The sequence below is a fragment of the Labeo rohita genome, unplaced genomic scaffold (genome assembly GCF_022985175.1).
Source record: "Labeo rohita strain BAU-BD-2019 unplaced genomic scaffold, IGBB_LRoh.1.0 scaffold_320, whole genome shotgun sequence".
Classification (NCBI taxonomy): Eukaryota; Metazoa; Chordata; class Actinopteri; order Cypriniformes; family Cyprinidae; genus Labeo; species Labeo rohita.
The window spans coordinates 459-18308 of record NW_026129238.1 but is presented as its reverse complement, the minus strand read 5'-3'; the positions used below and the strand labels follow the sequence as shown (position 1 = coordinate 18308).

The window sequence follows — 17850 nt, the reverse complement described above, 5'->3', positions numbered from 1 at the left end:
TGTATTTGTGTTGCACTATACATACGAATTAGCCATCTTGAAAAACATATGAATTGGTTGTGAGATTGTTATCAGAGCTCCTGCAGCCGCTCTGAAGAAACTAGGCTTGTTTGACTTCATGTGGCACTGCAAAGATCGGCTGCTGCCTGACAAAAGTAATGCATTCTGGTTAGAACATCTGTCTGTCATTTATTATTATTACTTTTTTCTTTATGTTGTAAGGCACCATCAAATCAGCAGTCCTGTCGGTCTAATCAAAGGATTCACAAACAAATTCCTCATGTGTTTGCACACTCTTGGGGAATAAAGCTAATTCTCACCCCTTTAATTCAAGAGAATATTTACAAGAAATATGAAGCAACACTTCTCCATTATGACTAGTATAGTGTTACTATATATAAACACTAGCAGAATGTAAACACTCAGCCAATCAGATCAGAGGAAGTGAACAAACACAGGAACACAGGAACACAGAAAGTCAGTATTTAAAGAAATAGTTTTTAAACTTCTGTCAATGAGTTCAATTTATATCTGCATATTGAAGTTTATATAAAATTTATATATGAAAAACTAACATTTTATATGGATATATCATAATAATCACTCAAATGTTCTTGTGTTTCAGGTACCAGTGGAGTGGATGATGCTCATGTGTTCATCAGTTCTGGTGAAAATGTCCGTCTGCCCTGTAATAATCATCTTCATGACTGCACATCAACTACATGGAACTATTACAGACATTCAGCAGCAGTTGAACTGATTGATTTAGGGATAAAGAAGAAAGACATCGAAAGTCATGAGAGACTGAGTCTGGGGTCTGACTGCTCTCTGAACATCAAGAACATCATAAAAGAAGATTATGGATCTTACAGCTGCCGACAATATGTGAATGGACAACAACAAGGAGCCGATGCACGTGTTTATCTGCATGTTCTTCATGGTAGTTTTATAAATATGTGGTCAATTTAAAATGTGAAAATTCTTCTCTTAAACTCCCATGATGATTGAAAAGTGTGTAATTTGTGTGTTATTTTGTGTTTCAGTGTCTTCATCATCCTCACAGACTGAGATCAGTGCAGGCAGCTCTGTGACTCTCTACTGTCAGTTGTATTCATTTGCTGGAGACTCTTGTGATGATTGGATCCGTTCTGAGGGAATTCAGCTGTTGTGGGTGAATCAGGCTGGTGTTAAACTGACAGTATCAGACTCCAGATATCAGATATCAGCTCCAGGACACTGTATCATCACTCTGACTGCAACACTCCTGAATGAAGATGACAACAGAGAGTGGAGATGTGAAGTTACTCACAGAGATCAAGTCAAGATCTCAGTCACATATACTGTCAAGAGTTCAGGTGAGAAAACAATCTCATGAATTGATTATGGAAGAGTCTCTGATTAAAATATGATTGTCATATGATTTATCAGTATGAAGCATCTGGACTAACAGTCCACATCACAAACTCTCAGGTTCACGTAACTAAAGGTACATCAACACTGTCTTTCTCACATCAGTGTTTTGAAGTTGCTCTCAGATGTTGTTTTCTTGTATGAACTAGTGTGCTTTAATGTTCAGCCAGTAAGTTTGTTTTAAAAATGCTTTTATTTTGTTTGAATGAAAAATCACCAGCCTACAAAAAACAGCTTGTAGATCTCTCGTTACACCATATAATCACCAACTATTGGATCCAATCTTTTCTCCAAAATGTCCTAATTTTTCTCAATTAGGACAGGTTTTGTATTTATTTATTTTTTTTTAAACTCATTGATCAAAGGCCTCATTGATCTGAGGATAGAGTTAATCTTTGTAAAAAAGGAAGTATGTAATAGTCAAAATAGTTTACATGAGCGTGTGTGTGTGTGTGTGTCCACACACAAAGCTCTCATCATCAGTCTGTTCTGGGTTCAGAGATGATCTCTGATCTAATGTGGTCAAACTAACTGTTCTGAGTAACATGTTTCCAAACCTCAACAGTGAGATCAGAGCTCTGAAAAGTGTAAAATAGCTGTGAAGACTACAGTTCAACATCAACCAATCAATCACATTTATGTATACAGCATTTATGTTAACAAAACAGGTTGTGTCAAAGCAACTTTACAGTATTAATTAACTTTACAGTATTATGACAATAGTGTGTCAATAATGCAAAAGTCCCATGTTGCAGCAAAGACAGACTCCAGAGGACTCATCTGGATCTGGACTCATTCAACATAAACATATACTATTTAAATACTAATAAAGTGGTGTTATATGTTTGTATCAGTGTTTTATGATAAATGTTTGTTTGATTTCACAAAGATCGGCTGCCGCCTGACAAAAGAAATGCATTCTGGTTAGAACATTTGTCCAATGTTGATCGGCGCTGCAGCCGCCTTAAACCCCGTTCACACTAATAGCAACAGGCAGCAACAAAGTGTCACGATCCCATTCATTTTAGTGAAGAGCTGGTGATTTCCAGCGACAAGAGCGACAGCGACTGACCATTGGCGACCGGATGGGGCGTGTCCAGCGATGTAACAAAGTTCAGAATCCCTCAACTTCATGTAAATGAAGAGCGACTAATGGGAGTGATAAACATATGCAATAGAAAAAAGTAGGGTCTGCTTTTCATGTTTTTGTTTGTATGTTCAGATTTTATTTATATTTATATTATATTTAGTCTTTTGCCTTCAAAATGTTTGTATTTAGTGGCAAGAAAACTGATTCGCTGTCAAGGCAACCAGTAGTGAGAACACCCACTAGCAACCTTGTCACCAGCCCCTGGCGACATGCATTGACAGAAGTCATTGCCAGTGTGAACGCAGCTTTACGATCACATGTGCTATCAAACAACAGTGGGAGCAAAACGAGACCAGCCTATAGTTCAGGTGCTGCGCCACGTCTTATTCTCATTGGTCAAATTCTGTAATGACAAGCACAATGTGTGTTTTGTTTTTATTCTAACAATTCAATACCAATGATGCTCACAAATCTGTTTTTATAACAGTAAAAGCTTTCTTAGTGTAGTTGCACTGTTATATTGAGTCATTTTATCAAAAAACACTGTTAAAAACATATGTACCCCCACTTTATTGGTATTGTAGCTTATATTATGTTGAACTTTATTCATGAACAGATGGTGCTGCATTAAGTGGTAAAAATGTTTCTGTTTCTCATTAATAACGTTTCTGTGTATTTATGTATTTCTGTGAACTTCAGATATCATGATTGTTAATGGAGAATGATGTGTATTCTGATTTTTTATTGATTTATCCTGTTTTTATGTATTTTATGTTTATTGTTGATTTTAAAGTGCTTTGAGCTTTGAGTAAATGTTTTTGTGTTGAATTATTTTGCAGAGAGGAAGAACTCACAGCACCCAGAGGAAATATCAATACAACATTAATAATATGCTCTCTACAAATAACAAATAACAACAAATTACAGCAAGATTTATCTTCATCTCAATGATTTTATGAATATTTGCATGCAGCTTTTAAGGATATTTGCTCCATATACTGTACTGAATACTTTAAATGTAATATTAAATACAAAATCAACAGAGCAAGACAAATAGCTTTAATGACCATAAATGATTATTACAAAATAACATAAATGCATGTTATACATCTAATCATTACATTAAACTTTTTACAGACTTTTTAAATGTTGTAATGGTCCATTTAAACTGATGAGGCAATTAATTAATATTTACATATTAACCAGAGACAAATTTCTCATTTATATATATAAAAAATAATAATAATTGTCTTCTCCACCTGCATCATGTTTTAACATTGTTTTCTGAGATGTACCATATGCAAAAATATATAATTATTATTTTTTTTTAATATCTCAATAATGTGCTGAATACTTATATAGTCTGTTTTACAGTCTGCTCCATCACAAGACAGTACATCATCTTTACTTTGTTTAAGGTGAAGCTTTCCAGTGAAACTGAATCAGGGTTCAGGTCTTTATACAGACAGACATTGTGTCTGCTTGTGTGATTCTGGCACCCCCTGGAGAAACTTTTGTGTGACTCTCCAGAATTTCTCTGGCAGAAACATTACATGACCAAAACTGTTTCTAAAACAATAAGTTATTACAGTTTTTGCCAGCACTGTACTGATACTCAAACATTTAGGTTCACAGTTTGTTCTGAACCTGTAAAGTTAATTCCTCAAACCACACAACTCCACAAACTCCCTTCAAACTTTGTTTTGTAGATTATTTTTGGCCTTTTTTAGGAAAGTTGACATGAAGGCTTAAGGATGTACATTGATAAAAGATAAAATGCTCAACATATTGTCATTGTGATATTTGCATACTGAATACTGATTGTTCTTGTGTATTTGTACTGACTAATAAACATGTCTAAATCACTAAAATAACACATTTTTTAACATCTGGTGGTGTTTTTTTTAATTTTTATGTTTTCCATTTTGGCATTGCATTATACTAGACACTGATTAGACTTTAATGTCTAACTAGACATTGGATTTTACGATATTTGTAAATGGTTCAATTTGGACACAAAAAAATAAGTATGTCAGCATTATGTGTTGATTCTTACACAAGACACACTGTCATGACAAACACAGAAACAAAAAACCAAACCATGCCTAAATATTAAACACTATTATTATTATTATTATTATTATTATTATTATTATTTATTTATTTATTTTTTTTTAGATTTAGAGAGTTTATTTCTATTTGCACAGGTAGATTACAGTACAGATACACTGGAATTATTGTGTGTTTCTCAGAGTCATTTGTAGAAAATGAAGGAGCAGCAAACATTCTCAAAAAGTGCAGAAAAATTCACCGGTCAAAGAGAAAATGTATTCACATTTGACTCTGGATCTGGGCCCTTATTTAATAGTATCAAGCTTCTCAAAATGGCATTTTAGGCTTAAGTCCTGAGAATTCATGAGATTTACTTCTAATTTCAAACTTAAGTATAAAGGCAAGATGTCAAATTTCTTAAAGCTAAGAATCGCTCTTACTCTCCCAGTTATTTAAGTAACTGATAGTTCTGTCAGGACCACTGTTGTCAAAATGGACAGTTAGCATAGAGTTTGGTTTGACGGCATGGTTCTGTTCTGGACAAAAAACTCCTTGCCCATCCATGCAGCATGTCATGAATGAGCAGGGAGAGCAGCAATAACAAACCCCCAGGGTAAACAGAACAGAACAAGCAGATATCATTGATGTACTTAATAATATTTAAGTGTAAGACATTATTCAGATAAAAGGAATCTGATTCAGTTTGGGAATATCAGAAGCCAAGTCCTGACTGTGGCAAAAGGAGAAGTTGGGGATGAAGGAAGGTTTTGCTCCTAAGCAAGCGACAAAGCTGCCAAATAATACTGAGTAGAGTTTATATAGGAATGCCGTGATAGGTGTTGTATTCCTATAGGTACATGTGATCAGCTGAGAGTCAACTGATGCGAGCTTGACTCACGTGACCTGCCAGAACTAACGCTTTGCTTAATTAATGACTCAAGTGTTACCACATCCTTCTAAAGGAATTACTAATTATTTGGATCCGTATTCTAAAGTGAATATCATGGTAACCCACTAGTAACGACTCAAGTGTTTCCAAAGACATCAGAAGTACCGTATGACTATCCAGAACCTTACAAAAACCTCCATTGTTTAAGTATTTGAAGTATTTGTTAATACCTGAATCATTACTAGTGGGTTACCATGATCTTCACTTTAGAATTAGTTATACATTTTGCATTATTTACATTAATTATGAACATGTATACAGTAGTTCTTAGTAGTTTTCTGGGAGATATGAAAAAAAAATGTAGTTACTGATTAGCTAATAGTAAGTACCATGATCAACTGAGTGCTATGACTTACTGATTCATCAATCAGAGTTTCTTGTTAGTCAATAGTAGTTACTAAATGTTAATAGTGCATTAGTCATGTATTCCTGTGTTCCTAGTTATTCATGTTACCACTTATTTATATGAATACAATGTGCATTTTAGTGGTATAAAATGATTGCACAATACAACTGTGTAATAAAGGTACTGGCTTGAAAGTAATGGGGCTATTAAATGTGTGTAAACCAAGTCTTTGCTCATAATAGATGGGAGGGGCAAAATTATTAGTCAAACTGGAAAGTGGCTGGGTTTAACTGGGCAGAGGACTGTGAATTTGCAAGATTCAAACAGTTTCAGAACCATTTAGGTGGTAACAAGGCTTCAGACATCATCAATGACATCATTGCTCCAAAGCGGTACAAGCGCTTTACTGAAAACTTTCACTGAAGCTTCGGCACAGAATGTAACATCACTAGTTTACCAACTAAGTGTTCACTAAACTAGATTTTACACTGGTGGCTGTGAAGCTTGGACTGCCATGGACACCAGCCAACACCATCCTGATCCCACTGGATCCATCTCGGGGGGGAGACTAGACTGTTACCTAATGTGGCTCGAATGTTGGTGCAAAGTCCTGCATCCCAAGACTGGTGGTCTTAGTGGGCTATCCCTTGTCCTCTGTGTTCCCAGTGTTTAATTCATGCTATTTTGGATTTTTAATGGGCAGTAGCAAAATCTGACAGAGTAGTACAAATTGTCAGAACATTGTCTCTGGCTCTACTCTGCCATGTTCTCCTGACATATCTCCTGTCTTATGCTCCATCATGGCACACAGGGCCTGGTTACAGCAAGTTGTGAAGTCAGAGGTTGGGAACGTTGATCCTGGAGGGCTGGTGTCTCTGCGAAGTTTAGCTCCAACCCTGGGAAAAAAAAAAAAAAAAAAGAATCTCGATCTACTTTGCCTTTGTGGTCTGCTCAACCGGCTTCAACGTGGTGGTCTCTTGCCCCGCTGACTCTATGGTGGTGACTTTCGAATTGCCAGCTTCTCTGCAGTGGTCTTCTGTTCTGCCTGTGTTGCCATAGTGGTTTGCTGCTCCCCCAGTTCTGCCCTGGCCACCTGCTCTAACTACACTCTCCTGGTCATCTCCACCCCCTGCTCTGCACTGGCCAATTGCTCTACCTGCTACGCCTGGCCACCTGATTTGCTGGTTTTGACGTTAAACCTAGATAAATGTATGCTATTGGGCGCATATCCAATCATTTGTGTGGAAGCTAAAGCCGCTTTGCAGAACATGGAGGCGCCAGCGCCATCACTTGCATTTTTTTTCAGTGGAAACCATTTTAAATATTCATTTTTTCTGATAAAAGTAAGAATAATACATCATTGTATACAAACTGTAAAGGGTCTACTTTTATTTGTGTGCACTAACAATATCAACAAAACGTTGCAAATGGTGCTTCTAACATAAAGAAAACAAACATTCGCTGTCTCGACAGAAGCGCTTCACCAAAATGAACCGAAACTGTGCGAATACATACATCACAGACATGATACATCTATAGAAAGCTTTAAATTATAACTTAACGAAATTAAGCAAATCGAAAAGAAAAACTATTTCATTATGTAATCTTTAAGGATGCATTTCTCTCTAAAGGCGCATCCAAAGAGGAGATAGCGAGTCCGGATCGGCAACTTCATCCTTGCGACACTGACTCAGAAAACACTAGTTTATTAATGAATAATTTAAAAATCTCCTTACTCTAAACGCCTTACACTAAACGCCTCTCCTTACACTAAACGCCTTCGGAGCCAGTCTCGAAAGTGAAAGCAAAAGTGAAGTCTCGTGTTGTTTCCACGAGAGCGGATTTTCTTCATCACCATATTTGGTGGATGTCTAAAATATAAAAATAAGAAGCCTAAAACAGGCTCGAAGCCCGTCCCGCGTCTGAACTATGACGTGAAAATTGGCCCGAAGCCCGGGGCGTAAAAAAGTCGGGGCCCGTCGGGCTCGGGCTGCAGCGCAGGGCTTTACCGGGGGTGCGTTTCCCGTACAACGACGTAGCTCGCTGATTAACCTTCATAGTACAATGCATTGTTGTGGAAACGAACTAGCTAGTCACGACTGTTTCCCGAACACGGTCGCATCTCCGTCGTTTGAATCACGTTAGTTCAGCAATGTAGGGCCGTTGTTAATGACGTCACCGAGTAATAATTTATGCTATTTAACTTATTAAAGATCTCTAAAATGCAGCTATATTAAACATGGCACCGGGTTACTAATTTACTATTTTTTGTTACGTGTCATTTCGCTTTATTTGATGTTTGATTCCTCGTGGGTTCCCTCTTACGTCATACTCCGGGGTTCCCGTAGGCATTTATGCGCATGCGCACTATACAAAAACGTCGCTTCCAGATCAAGCTTAAATATACATAGATTAAAATGCATTTATATTTAGATCGAGTGAAATATATAGATTGTACTGCGTGTTAGCTTGCTTATTGTGCCCAAAAGCATAATTTATTGAGCCCATATGTCTTACTAACAAGGAACTATGCTTCTAATCACAGGCCTAGAGTAGTAGTTCCAACCACGTAAGTTTGTGTCGCTGTTTGCGAATGTTTGTTTGAACTATGGTTTCGGGAAACACCAAATCATTGAACTATGTTGGTAACGACGGAACTTGCGACCATAGTTGGCTAACGATGCTTTTGGGAAACGCACCCCCGGGACATATCAACCAGTAGCCTAATTTCATTGCCATTAACGGACGGTAAAGTTCAGAAATTAATAGTATGCGATTTATGGCAAAATAGTCCCACGACTGATCGTTCATTTTTTCTTAACGTGTTTCACCTTTAGTAACAACGAATCAAAAAGGATACATTTGACGTGACACGGGAAAAAGACACGGAAAATCAGAAAAGCAGCGTGCACATTTGGTTAAAAATGAAAGGCTGTTAACTGACACTTAAAACGGGAAACAAACAAAAAAAAAAAAAAACAGGGTCGTCCACATCTGCACCAAAAAATAAATAAATAAATAAATAAAATAAATATAAATAAACACTTTAGATACACTCCACAAATGAGACTAACCGTTAATTTGTAAATGGTTTGCAGCAAACATTGATATGAAAGAAAGAAGCTGAATTTCAGTTGTAAAAGTTAAAGTTAAAGAAAGAAGAGGAACTGACATCTGAATGTGTGAGAATTCACAGCCATCTGTCTAAACTGGGTTCAGAGATGAACTAATTTCAGTGGGTTAAACCACTGTGGTCAAACTTACTGAGTTCCTACAGCCAGCAGTAAAAGAAACACCCTTTTATGTAGACAGGGTGACAGTGCACCACATTAAAAGAACATTCATGTTTTTGTCCGCTGGCCAAGATCAAAAACAAAACTTAATTTAAATTATTTTGAGAGCAAGCATGTGCATTTTGTGTATAGAGAGAATTGGCTCTGTTCCTATTACAGCAGGGGTGCTCAGCCTTGTTCCTGGAGATCTACCTTCATGCAGAGTTCAGCTCCAACCCTGATCAAACACACCTGAACCAACTAATTAGGATCTGAAGGAGCACTTGATAATTACAGAATAAGTGTATTGTAAATTACATTTAAACATCAATGAAAAAGACATATTAGTGATATTTAAAAGAAATGTCTGCACTTCTTTATTCTGACTCACACAGTGTTACTATATATCAAGACTAGCAGAATTTAAACACTCAGCCAATAAGATCAGAGGAAGTGAACAACCACAGGAAGAGCTGATAGTATTTAAAGAAAGAGTTGTGAGCATATAATGAAGAGGAAGACTGACAGAAAGAGAAAATGGCTGATAAGTGTCATTTGTGTCTGCTGGGACTGATCATTCTCTCTTCACTTCTCACAGGTAAACACATTTCTACATGCTCTTTAAAGAGTTCAATTTATATCTGCATACAATAAAGTTTCATTAAATAATATGTAACTTAAAGGTCTTGTGTTTCAGGTACCAGTGGAGTGGATGATGCTCATGTGTTCATCAGTTCTGGTGAAAATGTCCGTCTGCCCTGTAATAATGATCTTCCTGACTGCACATCAACTACATGGATCTATAACAGATTCAGTCATTCTGCACCAGTTGAACTAATTGGTTTAGGGATAGAGAATAAAGACATTGAGAGTCATGACAGACTGAGTCTGGGGTCTGACTGCTCTCTGAACATCAAGAACATCACAAAAGACGATTCTGGACTTTACATCTGCCAACAATATATGAATGGACAACAACAACAAACTAATGATTATTTTTATCTGCATGTTCTCCATGGTATTTTTATAATTATAGTGGTCAATTTAAAAAGTGCTAATTCTCTATTTAATTTACTATGATGATTGTAAATTGTGTGATTTGTGTGTTATTTTGTGTTTCAGTCTCTTCATCATCCTCACAGACTGAGATCAGTGCAGGCAGCTCTGTGACTCTCTACTGTCAGTTGTATTCATATACTGGAGACTCTTGTGATGATTGGATCCCTTCTGAAGGAATTGAGCTGTTCTGGGTGAATCAGGCTGGTGTTAAACTGACAATATCAGACTCCAGATATCAGATATCAGCTCCAGGACACTGTATCATCACTCTGACTACAACACTCCTGAATGAAGATGACAACAGAGAGTGGAGATGTGAAGTTACTCACAGAAATCAAGTCAAGACCTCAGTCACATATACTGTCAAGAGTTCAGGTGAGAAAATGAATGAATTTCATGAATTGTTATAGAAGAGTCTCTGATCAAAATATGATTGTAATATTTGGTCCCACTTTATATTAAGTGGCCTTAAAGGAGAAATCCACTTCCAAAACAAAGATTAACATATAATGTACACTGTAAAAAAAAAAAAAAAAAAAAAAAAAAAAAAAAACAACAACAACACAATTTGTTGAATCAGCTTAAAATAATTTGTTACCCTGCTTCCTTAAAATTTTAAGTTGATTCAACTCAAATATCTAAGTTGTCACTTAGTATAATTTAACATTTCAAGTTATTTCAAGAATAAACTTTTTTTGTGTTGACTGAACTTAAAATTTTAAGGCAGCCAGGTTACAAATTATTTTAAGTTGACTCAACAAATTGTTTTTTACAGTGTACTCACCCCCTTGTCATCCAAGATGTTCATGTCTTTCTTACTTCAGTCATAAAGAAATTATGTTTTTGGAGGAAAACATTTCTGCATTTTTCTCCATATAATGGACTGATTTGGTGCTTCCAAAATGCAGTTTAAATACGGCTTCAAACGATCCCAAATACGGTTGTAAATGACCCCAGCCGAGGAAGATGGGTCTTATCTAGTGAAATCGGTTATTTTCATTAAAATAATACAATTGAAATACTTTTTAATCTCAAACACCCGTCTAGTGTATGTCGAAAAACTCCAATCATATTTTCTCCCTCAACTTCAAAAATCATTTTAAAATCATCCTACATCACTGCAGAAGTACTGACACAGTGTTTGCAAAGTGAACATGCAAAGAAGATTAAACACCCTTAACAAAAAAGGTAAAACAGTGTTTCGCTAGATAAGACCCTTCTTTCTCGGCTGGGATCGTTTAAAACTGCATTTGCATTGAGGAAGTGGAGTTCTCCTTTAACTACTAAGTACTTACAATTAAATTAATTATTTGATACAACGCACTTATTGTGTATATGTATTTACATTGTACTTAGATTTTAAAAATACCTGCATGTAATTACATATGTAATTAATTTCTGTAATTACATTTATAATTTCACTGTTGATCCATCCCTTACACCTTAACCCGCCCTTAAACCTACCTACCCATATCACCAGACCTCTCCCTAATTATCAGTATCATTAAATATCATTAAAATAAATCCTCCTATGGAAATTCGAATGGTTCGGGGGTGGGTAGGGACGACTGGGGAAGTAGCCTAACTTTAGCAATGCAGTGCAGAGAACCACTTCTGACATGCTTCAATGAGCCGTGGTGCAGGTATAAACACAAGCATTGATTAGATGCGTTGCAATCTACTCCGGTGGCCGTGTCAGAGCTGTGCTGAGACGTGTGGAGTACAGGGAATCGAAGCACATGCAGAGGTGCAGCTGATGTAAACACAAACATTGAGTGTGCGCGATCAGCTCCGGTGGCCGTGTCGGAGCCACCGTAGACGCGTGCAGTGTGGTAAGAGATTTATTCATCACACAGTTTATTTAGCTTCACTTATAATGCAAGCGTTTTTTTTTTTTTAAATGCATAAACATGCACTAGGTTAGGCTAGGTTAATCAGTGATGATGTTCTTTGCTGGTCTTCTTGTTTTTGAATAACTAAAGAAATGTAAGCATTATAATTATTAACTTACAATGTTTATATTCGATTGTTGTCATGTTAAATACAAATTAAGTCATATTAAAAACTCAGTCTAAACTGCTCGCCAATCACAATGCAGTGGGACAGCTAACCAATCACAACACATTTTGTTTTTCGTGAGGCGGGCCTTCATTAAACCCAGAACTAATCGAGCCATTTGTGCCAGGCTGGGGAGAAAGGCATTGTAATAATGTAAATTATGTAATAAATAATAGTTTTTTGTACCACCAAGCATGAGAGCATGTTCTAGTACACCCCAAAACAAAATCAAGACTTTGTAAAAGAGCATAATAGGACCCCTTTAAATGACAAAAGCAGTTTAATTAATATTTACATCATTAAATGCAAAAAGTCTGGCTGTGCATAATAGATACATTTTTATACACTTTAAGCACACTTCAGTTCCCTTTAAGCTCACGTCATGTTTTTTTTTTTTTTTTTTTTTTTTTTTTTTTTTTTTTTTAAGTAGTGTTTATTTTAAACAAACTTTTATAGAATAATTGAAAAAAAAAAATATTTGAAGGTACAAAGTCAATCACAAAAAAACAAACAAACAAACAAAAAAAAAACTAAACAACAGGACACTTAAATCAAGCAACAAGGCATTCAATACACTACACAATTCTTGCCCCTGTTTTCTACCGATTTACAGTCTGGAGAAGTTGATGCTAGTTGCCAAAGGTCAGGGCCAGTCTGCAGATTTAAGGCAATTGATTCCATAGAAAACTGCATAGTGAGTGATGGTCACAGACTCCATTTTTGTTTTTTTTGTTTTTTTTTTTGTTTTTGTTTTTTTTTTTTGCTTCAAGTTTGATTCCATACAGTTGGAGAAGATCAAATATGTTTGATATTTTCAGCCAATTTTAGAAAATGTATTGTTTTCATTTGTCATGCAACAATGTACACATTTCTGTGTGTTTGCTGAAATCAGAAAGAATTTAAAGTCTGCTACTGTGTAATCCTTAGTCGTGTTGTGTATGATGGCCAGTTAATTCCAGATTTTGTTATTTTAAAGCTGTGAAAATAAGTTATTCATAATTTTATAAATAATAATGTAAAGTGACAACCATTAGTAAATATTTTTAGAGTTTGTTTATAAAATATTTTCATAGATGTGCAATGTGAAAGACCTTAAAGGGGTCATCGGATGCAAAGATCACTTTTACATACAGAGGCCGGTCCCACCATAGTTGACTGACATGAGCGTGTTACCTCAGACCTGCCCTAAATCAGTTGTAACAGTCCAGTAACCTCCATTGTTTTGATGCCGGAGCAGGGATGTAAGTTACACAAGAATATCTTAGATTGAGCGATTGAGGTGTTGTGTTGCTGGATGTAATAATGAACATAGTGGTCGTCATTTACTCCCGACATCTGAGCTGCTGAAGATGCAGTGGATTATGTTTGTTTGTGAAGGGAATGCACCTCCCGATCTACATATATCTGTACATGTTTGTGCAAATCATTCATGATCCAGCTTCACTTACAGCAGAAGTGTGTATAAGTTTTTTTTTTTTTTTTTAAATGAATCTCTGAAATCACCTTTCCTAATAACGTGCTAGTTAGCAAGTTTTGCGACTAAATGCACTAAATGCGGTTAAATTAAACAATCTCTCAGAGCAGCAGAGAGAAGAGAGGGGCGGGGCGAGCAGAGCTCATTTGCATTTAAAGGAACAATCCATCAGAACATGACGATTTTTGCAAAGCTCATTTTGAATATGAACAACTATTATTAACAATATCTATCAAATTATACTTTTTCATATTGATGTCACACTGGCGCAGTGTGATTTTCATAGTGCACCCTTCAAGCCTTAAAATAATATGATGTCTTTAATAATAACAGCAGTGTAAGACCACAGACCAGCAATAAACTGCACATTTATACTATTATGGACTTAAAGGTAAAAGCCATTAATGCCTGTGAAGTAATATATTAGTGTAGCACACAGTTTCATAGTCAGTCAGAAAACTGTATTGTGTAACTGTATCTGTGCTATGTTGCTAAAACTATCTTTCTAATTCTTATATGCAAAGATCTAAACATTAATCTCTTAGTTTTACAGTTAATACTGGAACATACATATATATATATATATATATATATATATATGTATATATGTATATATATATATATATATATATATATATATATATATATACATACATATATATATATACATACATACATATATATATATATATATATATATATACATATATACATATATACATATATATATATATATATATATATAAAATCTAAGCTCAAAAATGGAAGTGTGCTTAATGGGCATGTGAGTTTACCCTATCATTTATGTGATGTAAATTATTAAGATGTTATGTTTATACAGTATGTTCATTATGTTTAAAGGAGAAACTGAAGTCAGTAGGACTGCTGGATCATTATTTAGAGGTATGACACGTCTGTACATGCAGTTCATTAATGCTGAATCTGCTATGCTTCGTCAAGAATTTTTCAAGGAATTTTTGTTTTTCTTAATTTGTGTCTATCATCTGTCCACACGTCTTTCCTGCAGTGATTGTGATTATTCTTGAGACTGCAGTGTTTGCGGCTCCTACTGTGATTCTTCTTCAGATCATCTGTGCAAGAAGAGCTGGTGAGTTTTTGAGATGATTCACATTGATGTGGAACTGTGATCTGTTTTAACGTCACTCAGTCTGTCATGTCTCTTCTGATGTGAGTACAGTGTGTGTGTTTGGCTGCTGCTCACACTGGGGCTGTGTGTTTGTTTGGTTTAGTTGTTGATGTTTAAATGTGTGTTTCTACCCCTTTCAACAATGGACTTCAGCTATTTTAGACATTAATCATAAAATGGACTTCAATCTAACAGAACTATGCTCTTGCGTTCAATAGTATGTTGCTGCACAACCAGAGGCTGCAGGTCCAGGACTGCATTGCTGGGACCTTATTTTTTTATTATTATTATTATTTTTTTTTTTTTTGACAGGGTCATCTAGAGGAGACCGGATTCAAACACCAAACAAACAGATGCAAAGACTAGATCTATGAAAACTATTTTTAATGTAAGAGCTGGAGTGAACTTAAGTGTTGGAGGTGGTGTCCGCAATCTCCATTCAGACTATTTAGCTGTGCAAAACAGTTCATTGTGTTGCTGGATGTTGTAAACTGGTATTTGTATTCAAAATATTTTACACTTATTAACATAATAATAAACACACTCATTTGTAGTGCAATTGTTTAACCATTTACTGCACTTTCTTAAGAGCCACACATCAGACATGAAGCGCTGCACTGTGACTAATGAACTGAAGTCTCACAAACACACATCTTTCAATTCAGAAAGCTGAACTACAAACCAGAATATACTGAAATAAATTAGGTTAAATATTTCAAGAGTGATACCAATGGGTATGTTTAGGGTTACGAGTTGGCTAGGACAAAAATTAAGTGTAGGCAATACAGTTAAACAACTACATATTTTCTTAAACATAAGAATTTACAGAACTGAATAGCAAGTGCTATAAAATAGCAAGAACCACTTATACATACATACAAAAATAAATAAATAAATAAATAAATAAATAAAAAAAAAAAAAAAAAAATTAAATAATACAAAAAACTTTAGGGTCCTAGAAATGTGATCCTGGAACTGCAGCCTCCAGTTGTGCAGGAATATCATTCTCCTTGTGTTTCCCACTGGCATGTGGGGATGGTGTGCTCCACTCTATTCCACCGCTTGCTGAAGTGTCTTCTCCGGCCTTCTGTTTGGGGTCCAGGAGTCTGCACTGGTTTTGTGTTCTGTGGCATATGACAGTGGTTCTCAAAGTGTGGTACTCAGGCTCCCTCTAGTGGTACACAGAGGAATCACTAAATTAAATACAAATTAATGCTAAAACACTTTTATTTATTTTTTATCTGAGTGAAGATTATTTATTTATTTAGCATTAAAGTACAGTACAACTTTTAAGTACAACACATTTAATTTAATCATTATGTACAATTTTATGTACAGTTGGTAAGCACTGTGCAGTGTTAATGTTCATACTGTGTATTTGCAATGTTAAAGTGGCTGACAACAGTAAATATTCTTATTAGGAATAAAACTGCCTCATTTTTGAACTGTGCAGAGCTGTAGCTGAATCGTTAGGCCGACTACGCTACTGTACGCTACTGCTAATGTTGGTCATTATGGTGGTACTTGAAGAGCCAAATGTTTTCTGAGGTGGTACTTGGTATAAAAAGTTTGAGAACCACTGGCATATGAGATGTGATTTGAAGTGGGTTGTTTGCTGTAACGTTACATTTTGTTTCCACTGGCATGTAGTGAACACAGCAGAGCGAGTGTTTTCAGTTCATTCTAATGGAAGTTGAGTTTAAACACTCATGCGGTGCATTATGAGATTGAGAGCAGCATAGAGAAAGCGATGAGAATGTGAAAAATGTTGGCCATTCCTTGACTCTATGCAAATATTTAGCAAAAAATGTAGAGTGAGAACCAATTGCTGTGAAAAGTAAAAGATTTTAACGTACTGTATGTTACCAAGTGTTTGCTGAACTGGTGGATTAACGCAAACAGGGTGTAAACATAGTTTTGAGAGAAGTGCTCTGCCCTCAATTTGACACGTCCCAAAGCAGTGGTGATGTAGTGTTGCCAGCGGCACTGAGTGCAGATTTGATGCTGTAGTGGAAACACACTGTTACTCACTTCATGACGGACTACATCATTTTTACTCTGCGGTTCATTCTGTTTAGATGCTGGTTTGGACATACGTATTTCCTCACTTCAGATACTATGATTGTTTATGGAGAATGATGTGTATTCTAAAGTGTTTATTGTATTTGTCCTGTTTTTATGTATTTTATGTTCATTATTGATTGTAAAGCGCTTTAAGTAAATGCTTTTGTGTTGAATTATTTTGCAGGAAGGAAGAACTCACAGCACCCAGAGGAAATATGAATACAACATTAATAAAATGCTCTCTACAAATAACAAATAACAGGGCAGATTACAGCAAAATGTATCTTCATGTCAGTGATATTATGGATATTTGCATGCAGCTTTTAAGGATATTTGCTCCATATACTGTACTGGATGCTTTAAATGTAATATTAAATACAGAGATCAACAGAGCAAGACAGATAGCTTTAATGACCATGAATATGTATTACAGAAATTATAATGTAAATACACAGTATACATCTAATCATTACATTAAACTCTTTACAGAAGGCTTTTTAAATGTTGTAATAGTCAATTTAATTAAGTATCATATTTAGAGGTGTATTTTTACTGCTATCTTTGTGAGGTCCAGATTGAGTTTTAAGAAGTGAGGACAATTTTGTAAAGTGAGGATATTTTGGATATTACTTCACTTTCTGAGACGCCTTTAAAGGCCTGTCTGAGGGTCAAGACTTGGTTTTAGGGATCAGGTTATAATTGGGTAAAGGTTAGGTTTAGGGTAATGGTAATGTTTAAGGTAGGGTAAGGAGCTAAAGATTGCCAGTGTTGGGAGTTACGCATTACAAAAGTAATAATATTACAGTAGTATATTACTTTTTGCTGTAACGCAGTAACATAAGGCATTACTAATCAAAGAAAAAAATCCGCGTGTAAAATAGTTTGTCTATTTTCTGTTGCTGGTATTCAATGGTTAAGATGACTGCTGA

The 17850-nt window shown here is 35.7% G+C and overlaps 1 pseudogene; it reads left to right on the top strand.

The window, feature by feature from the left end:
• The window catches only part of LOC127160297 (uncharacterized), a 49467-nt pseudogene extending 32163 nt beyond the window's left edge, over positions 1-17304 (top strand).
• The last annotated feature ends 546 nt before the right edge of the window (positions 17305-17850 follow it).